Source organism: Rattus norvegicus, chromosome 4, assembly GCF_036323735.1.
Source record: "Rattus norvegicus strain BN/NHsdMcwi chromosome 4, GRCr8, whole genome shotgun sequence".
NCBI classification, from domain to species: Eukaryota; Metazoa; Chordata; class Mammalia; order Rodentia; family Muridae; genus Rattus; species Rattus norvegicus.
The window spans coordinates 111,750,457-111,766,983 of NC_086022.1; the positions used below are offsets into that span (position 1 = coordinate 111,750,457).

General features: G+C 39.7%; 1 protein-coding gene across 5 annotated transcripts in view; it reads right to left on the minus strand.

Annotated features, from left to right (window-relative positions):
* Ctnna2 (catenin alpha 2) overlaps nucleotides 1–16,527 on the minus strand; it is a 1,149,087-nt gene that overhangs the window by 898,192 nt on the left and 234,368 nt on the right. The gene's annotated exons all lie outside the window — the stretch shown is intronic.

Consider the following 16,527-nt stretch of genomic DNA (forward strand, 5'->3'; position numbering starts at 1 on the left):
GGCTGGAACAAGAAAGGTGAAAAACCTGCAGCTTATGCCTATATGATGATAACTAGATTTTTCCACAGAAGTACTTATGTTTTTACACATTGGCTATTTACTGAAGGTCAAGCCAAACTGACACCTTTGAGTTCCCAACAGGAGTGTGATTCAGCTGTCATTCTGGGTCACTAGTAAGCCTCCAGACTAAGCATTGAGCTTTATCTTTGGGACAGCGTGGCATGCCAACATGTAGATTTGTGAATGATCTGACAAGAGGCCAGAAGGAGGACAAAGGCACAGGGCAACATTTCCTCTCATCAAAAGCACTGTGCAAAGCAGAAAATAGCATTTAGCAAATGTTACAACATAAATATCTCCTACAGACATGCAGACAGTGTTTTGATTTGGGAAAGTAAAATATTGTCTGACTCAAAATTGAGTCACTCTCAACCCTAACTATACCAACACCAAAACTAAACCAAACAAAAACCAATCAAATAACAACCAACTAAACAAGCAAATAAAAGCCAAAACCTAAACTAAATAATGCATGCAAGTTATAAAATAAAGTTTCATGGCAAAATTGCCTAGGATCATTACAAACTCTTCTGGATTACTACTTCACAGATAGTACTATAATTTTATAAACTAAGCATTGCCACAACGATAAGTGCCCAGCAATGATTTAATAAACATCATTGATGTCAATCTTGTGATTTGTCACTGAGATCAAAGATGATTGTTTCAAAATATCTTCATTTTTGTCTTACAGAGAATCCCCTGGTCTTATTCTCCTTGACTGTACCCACACTTTACAGGACTCTGACATTTCTATTACAATGTTCTCCCGCTCCCAATAGAAATCATTATTATTTGGAAGATCCCCTTGTCTTTGGGCTTTTAGCTGACTAGCAGGTCCCCTCTCTGCGTTCATAGCAGTTGTAAATCTCACTCTTGGACTGTGTGTAAGCATGTGCTGATTTCAAAAGAAAGATGAGGAAATTCCTGTCACTCACTCTTAACCCTGAGCTCTTACTCAAGAAAGAAGTCAGTAAGACTATGTGGTTTATAATGACTCACAGTATGAGGCAACAACCCAGAGCTGGTGTCTTTAATACTGCAGAACAAAAGGCCAGGTATAGCCTTCAGTCAATCATGATGTCTAGCAACCATGAAGGACGCCTCCAGATCCAAAACTCTGGTAAACCTTTGTCCATCAAAAGTCATATTGTTAGGCAGTCCTTTCTCTTTTTGGAATACAGGTTCTATGGCCTTATTCACTTTCCTTTATATATCTATAAGCCCATCAAACTAAAGAGATAGGTAAGTGTAATTTCCTATAACAAATGTAGTTGTAGTCTACCTCTTTAAAGAATGTGTCTTTATGGATGAAAATCAGCCAGTTTAAGTCTTTAAAACGAGTCTCTTCTATGTTAAAACTGGACCTTTTCTGATCTTCTTACCCATCTCCACCAAGGTGAAGACCTCACCATCATGGCTATACTTTACGACCTCAAGCTGCCCATACTGAGTACAAACTCATCATATTCTGATGACCCCAACCTCAATTGTCAAGAAAGCAAGGGGGTGGTGTCAAGTATGGTGGTCTGAAGCATTGGGGAATTCTTCACCGACCCCAGAATCTTTAAGTACTCCAGAGTCCCAAACTGATCTGTATTTTTCATCTTTCTGATTCTATGGAGATGTACTATGGATGGCTAACCTGGTCTACAAATTATTAACATGACAATTCTAACCTTTACCACTAGATAAACAAGAAACTTATAGAGGACATTGTTCAGCTAGACTGCAGATCTTTAAGAATAGAAAGGGTAGACTGTGGAGATGTCTCAGCTAGCACAAGGACCAGAGTTTAGTCCCTAGAATTTATATAAAAATAAAAGTACCCTAGCCCTCATGAGGTAGAGACAGGCAAATTTCTAGGACTCCCTGGCTAGGCAGGTAACCTAGACTGCTCAGTGAGTTCCAGGTCAGTGAGATGCTCTATTCCAAAAAAAAAAAAAATTTAAAGAGATATTAGAGTACAATTTTTTGTCTGTTTTTCAGAAGAGAAACTGAAAGCAGATATGAAAAAGAAGTTCAGAGAAAGACAGATCAGTGTGTGGTCAGGACTTTGCTCTGTTTATCTCTACTGAAGGAGACAAGCATATCATGTTACAGGTCTCAGGCAGATAATCTATGAAAAAGAACATCCCTGGCTATTTAGAGCCCTAGACTTGATGGGTGGTAACTCTAGTGATGATATATTCTTATATAAAGGCCATATTTTAAATATATTAGGTGACATTAGAGATAGCTGCTACCATTTCAATAAAAGCCCATAGATAAATAGGTCAATCTTTTTAATTGTGACATTTAAGAAATTACCCAAACAACAAGTTCATAAAGCCTGTGGTTGGAAATAAGCCAATTATTTCCTCCCCCTTCTGCCTATACCAAAAGTCACATTGTAATAAATGTAAATATTTAATACACTGACCTTTCGTCCCATAATATACTCCTATGAATTCACATTGGGCCTCTATAACAAAATTATCACAAGGAGCACTAAACAACATCATAATCTAATACAGAACATGCTTTGAGGATTCTTAGAATAATAATACCACTAAATATTTTGTTTTGTTTTGTTTTGTTTTGTTTTAAAAAGATGATGATGGGGGATGGAAAGATGCCTCAGCAATTAAGAGTGCTTGCTGATCCTGCAGAGAACCTGAGTTCAAATTTCCAAGCACTCCATTCAGGTAGCCCACAAGCCTCTTTAACTCCAATTCCAGAGCACATGATGCCCTCTTATGGCTCTCATGGCAATCTGCACTCATAATCACACAGCCACACACAGACCCACAAACACACACATAATGAAAAATACAATAAATATTTTTAAAAATCAATGAAGGAGACTTGGCGGTAGGTTAGTTAGGAAAGCATTTGTTTCCCAACTGAGTAACTGAGCCAGACCTGCAGTGTCCATGTATAGAAGATAGGAGGGGCACTGCACTCCAGTGATTTCAGTAATCCAGTTAGACAAGGTTTTCTATGTTTTGAGACATGACCTCACTCTATGCCATTTGCACTGCTCCAATAGCAATGAAGGCACTGGAAATTTGATGCTCAGGCCATCATCTACACAGAGTTCTCCAAAGCACAGCACAGGGAAATGTCAGAAGTACCAGTGGAAAGAGTGCTAATTGGGAGAAACAACCTTTTTTTTTTCCTGTTTATCTGAGGGAACAAAAAAATTAACACACATTGTCAGGATCTTCAAAAGGATCCAAGATTCCCTTCAACTCCATCCCTCCATCCCTCTATCCTTTCTTTCTTGTCTGTAAGTTTCCTTTCTATTTTATCTGGAGGCCTAAGTTCAGACTCAGAAGACAAAGACTTCTGTGCAACACTGGGTTGGCTTCTCCATAAATTATTGTATTGATTGAATGTTGATCCCGGCTGTAGTCCTCTGGGGCTTTGCATTAGCAAGCACTTAGCAGAACACAGAATGGTTTGGGGAGTACTTCCCCCCACCCCCGACCCCGGCATCATTTATTTTCTTACTAAAAGCAGTCTAATTTAGAAGCATGCTCACTAAAGTCTCCCTTTCAGAGAGGTCCAGACGTAATGAAGGCAGCCTGCCTTATATCGAGTTACTGACATAGATTATAATTAGGGAAGCATGAGTGAACCAGCCTCATCTTGGAAACCGCATCCTCCTGTTAGTCACAATGTTATGTCAAATGCATTGTTTGATTGAATTACAGACTTAGCTCATTCAGAAAGCCCTTGATGATCATGTTTCTTTATGTGCTAATGCTTGGTACTTTCTTTTATGCTCCTTGGGATCAGATCATTTCTTCGAGGATTTTGCTTCCACTTTTTCGACTGAAGTTGAGTTACAAATGGAGCAAGAGTGCTTTAAGGATAGAAGTTCACGGTAGTGTGTTTGCCTAGCATTTGTCAGGCTCTAGGTTCAATCTCTGGCATTATAAAAACAAAGCAAGCAAATCAAAATTTGAAATTAAAACAAAAAATCTCCAACAAAGATGAAATGAATGGGTGATGCGCCTGAAATAAAGCAGTATTTGGACATAAAAAACAATCTTTGAACAAGCTTCACCAGCAATCCTCTAGAAAGAATAGCAACCCAGCCTAGATTCCCAACAGTGGCAAAAACAATGCAATGGTGAGAATGCTAAAGGCCTTTTGATTGGATTTCTCAATACTTCTCAAGACTACAGTCTTCTAAGACCCCATTGGCTGCTCCTCCCCTTGTGTCTGAGGGTGTATGTAGGACTGGGCAAGAGAGAGCTTTTGAAAACACTGATATGAGAAGAAAGCTCCCCAAATCACAGAACACAAGCGCCCTGGAAAGTGAAAGAAGTGAAACTTTAAAAGAATCCTGCCACAAAGCTGCCCAGTACCCTAGCACACTCTCCAGGATGCACACAGCTCTGTAGGAAGAACCTTTCTTCTGATGTGTGTGACCCTTAAACACTTTAGCCCTCTACTCCATCTCTGACCTTGATTTTCTCTCTTGCTTTGCATATTCCTTTGTCCTTACTGTAGATATCCTTCTAAGCCTCTTCTATGTATCCTTTCCTTTCCTTTCTTTCTTTCTTCCTTTCTTTCTTCCTTTCTTTCTTTCTTTCTTTCTTTCTTTCCCTCCTTCCTTCCTTCCTTTCATTCTTTTTTTGAGAATATACTGAGAAATTTATATCTAAATAAGAAGCATTGGAGGAAGCAGGACTAGATCAGGGAAGAGTAACTAGACTAGACTAGAATTCAGACTTGCATCTGTATAGATCTGTAACTGATCACTCCTTTGCAACTGCCACTTATCACTCAGGTCAGCTACAGAATAAAAACCCATCAACATTTCCTTTGTCATTGCCACTTCTGCTAAGTATCTCAATCCAAAGGTTTTGCTCTGCTTCTTTTTCTTCCTGCACTTAGTTCAAGCGATGAGATATCAATGTTGATTCATAATTGTGAAAAATGAAGCACAAGGGTGTCAGGTATGAGAAATTAGAAAGAATTGGTGTGGAGCATATTGCAAGTTTTAGTACTATCTCTGAAAAATCTCTGCGATTCTAAAATTATTCCTAAAATGAAAAGATTATAGATAAAAGTGTAACATGTGTAGGTACTGTTCACGTATATAAACTTTGGAAATCAAGACTTTAATATATAAGATTGTATAACCCTTTCATGATAATTGCTTTCACAAATTTGTCAGCATGCATCCCAGCAAGCATGGCCAAGTCCTCTCACTACCAGCGGGACTCCACCCCTCTGCAGCATGTGCTCTAACCCACTTCAGAGCTCTTAGCTACTGTGGACAGAATAAAGTACAACCTTACCATTTATACCTCTCCTCCACCCCAGCACCCCAGTCACAGGAACGGAAGCGTTCTTCTCTATGCTTATTGGCCATCTGCTCATCTTCTCTAATGGGATGTCATGTCCAAGCATTCATTCAGTGTTTGAATTAGGTTGTCATTGATCACTGTTGGATGCTAAGACTACTTTGTGTTATTACAAATGCAAATCTTTTATCAGAGAAGTAGGGTGAAAGTATGTGGCTTGTCTAAATTTTATTAGTATTTTCTTATTTTTCACTTTTAAAAATAGTGTAATTGTGTGCATACATGATGTGTGCATGGGAACTCAGGAGACTACATGGCAGAGTGTGCATACAGAGGTTAAAGGACAGTTTTGTAAAATTGGTTCTTTCCTTCCACCATTATGAGAGTTCCTGCTAAGCTATCTTTTCTTCTCCTCTGATTTTCTTTAATAGTAAGCTTGACTTAATTTTTTCCTTTTCTTTCAGGTATGAGGTTTGGGGATACTTCTTAAAGTACACGTAACAATCAGAAATCACTACTCTAAGGTTTTTACTAACTTGTGTGTCTCACTTTAAGTGCAATATTGCCACAGACAGGGAATGTCTGTTTCATTCATTTTATATTCTGAGCACACAAAAGAATGCTTGTGTAAAGCCAACACATAGACACGCTCCCTGTAATTATGCGCGGGTGATCTATCAGAATAATGTCATTGACTGAAGAAAATGGACATTATTGCTTCTGATGGTTAGCACAGTGATTCTGAGAAAACATATGCAGAGTCTGACCATGGACGAGCAGCTAATACTCGGCAGTGACTGTTGTCATTATTTTTGCTGCAACACTGCAGCATTCCCAAAAGCCAAGGCTCCAAAAAGAGGAAGAGGTGAAAGGGCTCTTTTCAGTTCATTTACAAGGTCAATTTGTAGACCTGGAACACACCCAGGCCCTAAACTAAGTGTAAGTTGAATGCAGTGTGTTTTATTTAATAAAATATGCAGCTGTAAATATCCTTGAATTCACAAGCATAGGCCATTTCGAAAGGAATGCATATCTGTGCAATTTTCAAGCCCATCCTCCTTTTATCTGTACAGTATTGCATGCATATTCTGAAGTAAAAACTTCTGGAAAGTGATTTTCTTCTTTGGGATCAGCTTGGAATGTTGAGAATCGGTTTGTTTCTGTGGTTTTAATTGTTGTTGTTTATGGTTTTTATGGTTAAAGCCCAGAGTCTCATATATGAGAAGCATTCACTAGACCATTAAACTACCACTGTACAACCAGCCTGATTGCATCAATTTAAAAGGAAATAAGACTTACCCAAGGCTAGATAAGTGTTTGCCATGCAAGCAGGACAAGGACCTGAGTTTGATTTCCATTATGCCTGCTCTATGACAAAGAGCTGGCAGTGGTGGTGCACATATATAATCCCAGTGGTGGGCAGATGGCTTTCTGGCTACCTAGCTTATACAAATCAGTAACCTCTGAATAAGAGATCTTGCCTTCAAAACATGGTTATTAGTCCCTAGAACATAACACCTGAGGTTGACTTCTGGACTCTATACACACACACACACACACACACACACACACACACACACACACACACACAACTAGAAAATGGTTTTCATATTCAGTATTAAACTCTGGCCATCATGATTGTCAATCAGTGGAAGCTTAAAACTCTGTGCACTACCATGCAGTAAGGATTCCTATGGTCTCCTAATCAATGTTTATGGTGAAGCCCTGTACTTAGTTTTTACACACATCCTCTGCAGATCATGGGTATTTCTGATGCAGGTTGTCTGTGAAGTTCACACTGAAAAACAGTTTCAACAAGAAGTTTCTATGAGCAAGGGGAGGAGGCCATAAACAGAGAGGCAGTTTCAGGTTTGCATGCCTATAGGGGAACATCTGAAGACACAGTTCCGTTGCATGTCTAACCTAAAGAACGAGCCACCTGCCATCCCATCTTCAATTTATGTCCTAGACTTCCCGACTTTAAAGTTGGCCCTCCAGATTTGATGCTTTAGAATCTGCAGATTCAACTAACTGTTGAAAACCATTTGAGAAGATGAGTTATACTTGTACCGAACATGTGAAATCCTATTTATTGTCATTATTTCCCACAAATAGTATAGCTCAACAGTGACTTACAGTATATTGGGCATCACTAATGATTTGAAAACAATCTGAATGAAAGGGAGAGAGAAGCACAGGTTACCTGGAAAGCAGTGTGTGCTATTTCATGGAAGATGTTTGAACACTTGCAAGCATTTCAAGACCAATCACATAGATTCCTGAGGACACTGTATTTGAGTAGGAAAATTTTTCAAAATAATTTGCACACAGCAAAATCTACGTTCAAAGAAATGAACTTAGCGGAATGGAATCTGCACTCCGCTACAGAAAAGGACGGAATAACAGGTTCGCACCACAGCTATATGACCACGTTCTTAAAAATACCTATAAAGGCAGACAGGCACTTGGCAAAAGAGCAGGTACACGACATATCAACAAACCCCAGTGTGCTGTCAGCATTCAGAGCATGGAAAGTAGAAGCCCAAAGCTGTAAAGGGGCACAGGAAAAAGGAACAGCATCTTAAGATATACCCAGGTCTCCTCTGAAATGCCCATCCTGAGGACATCCCTTCTACATGTGTGATTTACTTCTTTGTAGAAAAGTTGGAGGTGGACTGGCAGAACCATGTGAGAGTGGGAAGTCCCAGACCAGTTCTCAGCTATCCAGGACACACAAACAAACAAGAAGTGAGATAGGATTATTGGGTCATGAGTCATAGCTTCTTGACGCCATGAAGGATTTCTTTCCCCTTCCTTTGATTTACTTCCTATGACACCACCCATTAGTCAATAGTCATTAAATAGGTGTTGACTGAGTAGCAATAAAATAATTAAAATAAATAAATAAAACCAAAATAAATAACTATCTGATATCAATTCATCAATTCACCTGGAGATTAGCTCAAACTAAAGAAAAACCAGGAGCACTGTCATACATAATTGAATGTAGAAGAATCATAATACAGAAACATGGGTGCTCTGGCTAGGGGTAACATCCAAAGACCTAGTTCTCTGCAATCTGGCAGGAAAGCAGACATATGACACACTATCTCCTCTGGCTGCAATACAGACATGCCATCACCACACATCCTTGAGATAAGGTTAGTTCATAGGAGGAAGCAACTATGTTTGAACGTGATGGCTAATGGAGGAACAGACAATTCTCTGATGAATCAGAGAAAGATGTGTCAGAATGAGTCAGAAATGTGATACACCTAACTCTCATTACAACAGCACAGGAAAGAGAAGCTATTTCAAAGCAGTGCAGAGAGTCAGTCATCGGGAGTCAGCGCAGTGTGTGCAGTGCAGTGCGTGCAGTGCAGGGGTGTTTGGTCCTGAGTTCGTGCAGCTCAGTGCAAGTCAGCAGAGGTGGTTGAAACCAAAAATAAGCAGGAGCCAGATTAGAACAAATTGCCAGAGTTAGGGTGAGGCCAAGCAAGGAATTCAGTGAGAAGCCAGATTGAACCAGTTGACTTGGAGAGGAGTTTTAGCCACCAAATGGCAAATTAAACCCACCCAAATGACAAGTATCGGGCCCATGAAACTCATCTACATTGTTGTTCAAAATAAATAGCTTTATCTGATGGGTAAAACTCACCTTTTCTATGAAATTGTTGTGTGTATGTATGATGTGTGCACATTTAGATATGTTTTCACACTTCTTTATGTTTATGTGGGGAAGTTGGGGAACAAATCTCAGGGGAGGATCTTTTCATTACTTTATTTGTTATAGGGTCTCTCTTTTAATATTTGCTCATACTTACATATGCCTAGCTGACTGAGAGCCTCCAGGAAGGCTCTTAATTCTCCTGTTCCCCCTTGCCCCTTTGCCAGAGGAGTACTGCGATTACAGATGAGTGTTACTGAATCCAGCTTTATCCTTGCTCTGGAGACTTCCTGAGCTGTCTCTCCAGCCTACTGTAAAGTCTCTCTAGACTTGACCTTTCTTTATTTGATTTTTATGTAAAGGAAGGTTTCTTATGCATCTCATGTTTCCATCACTGTATCCTCTTGCTGTTTTGTTTACACCTATGGCTTTCCTCCCTCTCGGATTTAGGCTGTAAAGCATAAGCAAAGAAACAATTATACACAATGTTTGCTCTTAATGTTCCTACATTGTTCTTCCATTTCTTTCCTGCCATCCCTTGGCAGTCAACTAATGAATCTATTAAGTGCCACTGTGTGGAAGGCACTATGTTAGTCTTCCTAAAGAAACAAGGTAGAACACAATCACTCAGCTCCATTTCAAAGGATTTACAGGGGCAGAAAGAGACAAGTAAACGGTTCAAGAGTGATAAAGGCAGGTTTACTTTGCTTCCCTGCAGGCTTACTTCAGCATCTACTCTCTTTTTTCAGCATCTATCCTCTGCCCCCTTCTTATTCCATTTGTGTATGATGTGGACATGTGCGCATGTTCATGCATTTACATGCATGACATGTAGACATGTAGACACTCAAGGTCAGTGTCTGGTGCCCTCCTTGACATGTCTCTTAGTGATCCTCACACATCACATTTATTTGGCAAGGCTGTCTGCACAGGTCTCTCTGCTCTACTCCCCACATAGTATCATTTTTGCTCCTGTCTTTGCTTCTTTCTGAAAATTCAATTTTAAATGTAATAGATGCCACCTTTCTTGCAAAATCTAAAGTGTGCATGGTCTGTAGTGTCAGAAAAATTCAGCATGTTGACAGCATCTTAAGGGAGCAGATGGATCATTGCCTCTTTTATTAAAAGTCCTCTTTCTTTGGGTTTCAGAACTCTACTGTTTCTCTTCTCATTTTATGGCAGCTTCCCCTTTTATAATTCATTTACATCCCATTCTCAATTCCGAATGTGGGCTTCCTTCCCAAACTGTACCTTCATTCCTTCCCTCTGTCATCTGATAGCACTTACTCAAGGGAATGCTCCTCTGAGAAATTCATTTATCAAATTCAGAGATTTGCAAATCTCCTTGTTTTGCCAATGTCCCATCCCTATGGCATTACCATCTGCTAGGAAGGGATTATAATTTATCAATGTCTAAAATCAAACTGGTTTCAACTCTGGCCCTGCTGTCCCATAAGACTTCCCAATCATTTTGCCTGTGGCCCATACAAGAACAAATGTGCACTTTCATTTCCTTTCAATAAATGAGAAATTTATTGACTCCTCTCTGCAATTTTGTAGCATTTGGTTTTTTGCATGTTCTTTTCCCATGGCTGCCACCAGAGCCATAGTAGCAAGATGCTTCTGTTTACCTTTGTTTGTTGAGGTAACTACACATGAACCATGTGCCTGCACAAGGTCTTTCCTGATTCAGATATAGTGTTTTAGTCAATGTTCTATTACAATGAAGAGATGCTATAATCTCAGTAATTGTTACAGAGAAAGAAACATACAATTGAGGCTTGCATATGGTTCAGAGGTTTAGTCCATTATTAATCTGAAGGTAAACAAGGCAGCATGCAGGCAGACATGGTGCTGGAGAGGTAGCTAAGAGTTTTACAACTGGATTGGTAGGCAGCACAAAGAGAGAATGAGCCACCTGGCTTGGCTTGAGCTTCTGAAAGCTCAAAGCCCAAGCACTGTCAGTGACATACTTCTTCCAACAAAGCCACACATAGTCCTACAAGGCTATGCACGGGGGCTATTTTCATGGGAGTGGGGTTAACATGACACTTGGCATGTTAATGTTTCAACATATCCCTTAGAAGTTAACAATCAACTAAATATCTAGTTTCTCTCTGTTTCCCTCCCTTCCTCCCTTCCTTCTTTCCATTATATAGTGTGTAATAATCTTAGTTGTGGGATGTTCTCAGTCTGGGGGTGCCTTGTCTGGCCTCAGTGGGAGAGAATGCAACTAGCCTCACAGATTCTTGATGTGCCAGGGTTGAGGGATACTCACGGTGGCCCCTATCCAATCATAGGAGAGGAGAAGGGAGAGGTGGGAGGATTATGGGAGGGAGTGACTGGGAAGGGGCAATAAGTGCGATATGAAATGAATAAGTAAAATAATAATAGTGATGATGATGTTAATGATGATGACAATAATAGTAATAATAATAATAATAATAATAATACATTTTTCTCATTCTGGCCACTCCCCACTGTCTCAGACTACTTGAACGTGTACATGCAAACAAAAGTGCTCATCCAATCCAATGTTCTGTGTCCATCCTCACTCATCCACAGCACTCCTTTCACTCTGCCTTTGGGAACGACTTGAAATCCTCATCTATAGTTTTTACAAATTTCATTAAACATTTAGCTTTACCATCACCTTTCTTATTAGTTCCATCAGTATCCCTTTCTTTTTTTTTTTTTAATTAACTTGAGTATTTCTTATATACATTTCGAGTGTTATTCCCTTTCCCAGTTTCCGGGCAAACATCCCCCTCCCCCCTCCCCTTCATTATGGGTGTTCCCCTCCCAACCCTCCCCCCATTGCCGCCCTCCCCCCATAGACTAGTTCACTGGGGGTTCAGTCTTAGCAGGACCCAGGGCTTCCCCTTCCACTGGTGCTCTTACTAGGATATTCATTGCTACCTATGGGGTCAGAGTCCAGGTTCAGTCCATGTATAGTCTTTAGGTAGTGGCTTAGTACCTGGAGCTCTGGTTGCTTGGCATTGTTGTACTTTTGGGGTCTCGAGCCCCTTCAAGCTCTTCCAGTTCTTTCTCTGATTCCTTCAATAGGGGACCTATTCTCAGTTCAGTGGTTTGCTGCTGGCATTCGCCTCTGTATTTGCTGTATTCTGGCTGTGTCTCTCAGGAGCGATCTACATCCGGCTCCTGTCGGTCTGCACTTCTTTGCTTCATCCATCTTGTCTAATTGGGTGGCTGTATATGTATGGGCCACATGTGGGGCAGGCTCTGAATGGGTGTTCCTTCAGTCTCTGTTTTAATCTTTGCCTCTCCCTTCCCTGCCAGGGGTATTCTTTTTCCTCATTTAAAGAAGGAGTGAAGCATTCACATTTTGATCATCCGTCTTGAGTTTCATTTGTTCTAGGGAACTAGGGTAATTCAAGCATTTGGGCTAATAGCCACTTATCAATGAGTGCATACCATGTATGTCTTTCTGCGATTGGGTTAGCTCACTCAGGATGATATTTTCCAGTTCCAACCATTTGCCTACGAATTTCATAAACTCGTTGTTTTTGATAGCTGAGTAATATTCCATTGTGTAGATGTACCACATTTTCTGTATCCATTCCTCTGTTGAAGGGCATCTGGGTTCTTTCCATTTTCTGGCTATTATAAATAAGGCTGCAATGAACATAGTGGAGCACGTGTCTCTTTTATATGTTGAGGCATCTTTTGGGTATATGCCCAAGAGAGGTATAGCTGGATCCTCAGGCAGTTCAATGTCCAATTTTCTGAGGAACCTCCAGACTGATTTCCAGAATGGTTTTACCAGTCTGCAATCCCACCAACAATGGAGGAGTGTTCCTCTTTCTCCACATCCTCGCCAGCATCTGCTGTCACCTGAGTTTTTGATCTTAGCCATTCTCACTGGTGTGAGGTGAAATCTCAGGGTTGTTTTGATTTGCATTTCCCTTATGACTAAAGATGTTGAACATTTCTTTAGGTGTTTCTCAGCCATTCGGCATTCCTCAGCTGTGAATTCTTTGTTTAGCTCTGAACCCCATTTTTTAATAGGGTTATTTGTTTCCCTGCGGTCTAACTTCTTGAGTTCTTTGTATATTTTGGATATAAGGCCTCTATCTGTTGTAGGATTGGTAAAGATCTTTTCCCAATCTGTTGGTTACCGTTTTGTCCTAACCACAGTGTCCTTTGCCTTACAGAAGCTTTGCAGTTTTATGAGATCCCATTTGTCGATTCTTGATCTTAGAGCATAAGCCATTGGTGTTTTGTTCAGGAAATTTTTTCCAGTGCCTATGTGTTCCAGATGCTTCCCTAGTTTTTCTTCTATTAGTTTGAGTGTGTCTGGTTTGATGTGGAGGTCCTTGATCCACTTGGACTTAAGCTTTGTACAGGGTGATAAGCATGGATCGATCTGCATTCTTCTACATGTTGCCCTCCAGTTGAACCAGCACCATTTGCTGAAAATGCTATCTTTTTTCCATTGGATGGTTTTGGCTCCTTTGTCAAAAATCAAGTGACCATAGGTGTGTGGGTTCATTTCTGGGTCTTCAGTTCTATTCCATTGGTCTATCTGTCTGTCTCTGTACCAATACCATGCAGTTTTTATCACTATTGCTCTGTAATACTGCTTGAGTTCAGGGATAGTGATTCCCCCTGAAGTCCTTTTATTGTTGAGGATAGCTTTAGCTATCCTGGGTTTTTTGTTATTCCAGATGAATTTGCAAATTGTTCTGTCTAACTCTTTGAAGAATTGGATTGGTATTTTGATGGGGATTGCATTGAATCTGTAGATTGCTTTTGGTAAAATGGCCATTTTCACTATATTAATCCTGCCAATCCATGAGCATGGGAGATCTTTCCATCTTCTGAGGTCTTCTTCAATTTCTTTCCTCAGTGTCTTGAAGTTCTTATTGTACAGATCTTTTACTTGCTTGGTTAAAGTCACACCGATGTACTTTATATTATTTAGGTCTATTATGAGGGGTGTCGTTTCCCTAATTTCTTTCTCGGCTTGTTTCTCTTTTGTATAGAGGAAGGCAACTGATTTATTTGAGTTAATTTTATACCCAGCCACTTTGCTGAAGTTGTTTATCAGCTTTAGTAGTTCTCTGGTGGAACTTTTGGGATCACTTAAATATACTATCATGTCATCTGCAAATAGTGATATTTTGACCTCTTTTTTTCCGATCTGTATCCCCTTGATCTCCTTTTGTTGTCTGATTGCTCTGGCTAGAACTTCAAGAACTATATTGAATAAGTAGGGAGAGAGTGGGCAGCCTTGTCTAGTCCCTGATTTTAGTGGGATTGCTTCAAGTTTCTCTCCATTTAGTTTAATGTTAGCAACTGGTTTGCTGTATATGGCTTTTACTATGTTTAGGTATGGGCCTTGAATTCCTATTCTTTCCAGGACTTTTATCATGAAGGGGTGTTGAATTTTGTCAAATGCTTTCTCAGCATCTAATGAAATGATCATGTGGTTCTGTTCTTTCAGTTTGTTTATATAATGGATCACGTTGATGGTTTTCCGTATATTAAGCCATCCCTGCATGCCTGGGATGAAGCCTACTTGATCATGGTGGATGATTGTTTTGATGTGCTCTTGAATTCGGTTTGCCAGAATTTTATTGAGTATTTTTGCGTCGATATTCATAAGGGAAATTGGTCTGAAGTTCTCTTTCTTTGTTGTGTCTTTGTGTGGTTTAGGTATAAGAGTAATTGTGGCTTCGTAGAAGGAATTCGGTAGGGCTCCATCTGTTTCAATTTTGTGGAATAGTTTGGATAATATTGGTATGAGGTCTTCTATGAAGGTTTGATAGAATTCTGCACTAAACCCGTCTGGACCTGGGCTCTTTTTGGTTGGGAGACCTTTAATGACTGCTTCTATTTCCTTAGGAGTTATGGGGTTGTTTAACTGGTTTATCTGTTCCTGATTTAACTTCGATACCTGGTATCTGTCTAGGAAATTGTCCATTTCCTGAAGATTTTCAAATTTTGTTGAATATAGGTTTTTATAGTAAGATCTGATGATTTTTTGAATTTCCTCTGAATCTGTAGTTATGTCTCCCTTTTCATTTCTGATTTTGTTAATTTGGACGTACTCTCTGTGTCCTCTCGTTAGTCTGGCTAAGAGTTTATCTATCTTGTTGATATTCTCAAAGAACCAACTTTTGGTTCTGTTGATTCTTTCTATGGTCCTTTTTGTTTCTACTTGGTTGATTTCAGCTCTGAGTTTGATTATTTCCTGCCTTCTACTCCTCCTGGGTGTATTTGCTTCTTTTTGTTTTAGAGCTTTTAGGTGTGCTGTCAAGCTGCTGACATATGCTCTTTCCTGTTTCTTTCTGCAGGCACTCAGCGCTATGAGTTTTCCTCTTAGCACAGCTTTCATTGTGTCCCATAAGTTTGGGTATGTTGTACCTTCATTTTCATTAAATTCTAAAAAGTTTTTAATTTCTTTCTTTATTTCTTCCTTGACCAGGTTATCATTGAGTAGAGCATTGTTCAATTTCCACGTATATGTGGGCATCCTTCCCTTATTGTTATTGAAGACCAGTTTTAGGCCGTGGTGGTCCGATAGCACGCATGGGATTATTTCTATCTTTCTGTACCTGTTGAGGCCCGTTTTTTGACCAATTATATGGTCAATTTTGGAGAAAGTACCATGAGGAGCTGAGAAGAAGGTATCTCCTTTTGCTTTAGGATAGCATGTTCTATAAATATCCGTTAAGTCCATTTGGCTCATGACTTCTCTTAGTCTGTCGACATCACTGTTTAATTTCTGTTTCCATGATCTGTCCATTGATGAGAGTGGGGTGTTGAAATCTCCCACTATTATTGTGTGAGGTGTAATGTGTGTTTTGAGCTTTAGTAAGGTTTCTTTTACGTATGTAGGTGCCCTTGTATTTGGGGCATAGATATTTAGGATTGAGAGTTCATCTTGGTGGATTTTTCCTTTGATGAATATGAAGTGTCCTTCCTTATCTTTTTTGATGACTTTTAGTTGAAAATTGATTTTATTTGATATTAGAATGGCTACTCCAGCTTGCTTCTTCTGACCATTTGCTTGGAAAGCTGATTTCCAGCCTTTCACTCTGAGGTAGTGTCTGTCTTTGTCTCTGAGGTGTGTTTCCTGTAGGCAGCAGAATGCAGTGTCCTCGTTGCGTATCCAGTTTGTTAATCTATGTCTTTTTATTGGGGAGTTGAGGCCATTGATATTGAGAGATATTAAGGAATAGTGATTATTGCTTCCCGTTATATTCATATTTGGATGTGAGGTTATGTTTGTGTGCTTTCATTCTCTTTGTTTTGTTGCCAAGACGATTAGTTTCTTTCTTCTTCTAGGGTATAGCTTGCCTCCTTATGTTGGGCTTTACCATTTATTATCCTTTGTAGTGTTTGATTTGTAGAAAGATATTGTGTAAATTTGGTTTTGTCATGGAATATCTTGGTTTCTCCATCAATGTTAATTGAGAGTTTTGCTGGATACAGTAAACTGGGCTGGCATTTGTGTTCTCTTAGGGTCTG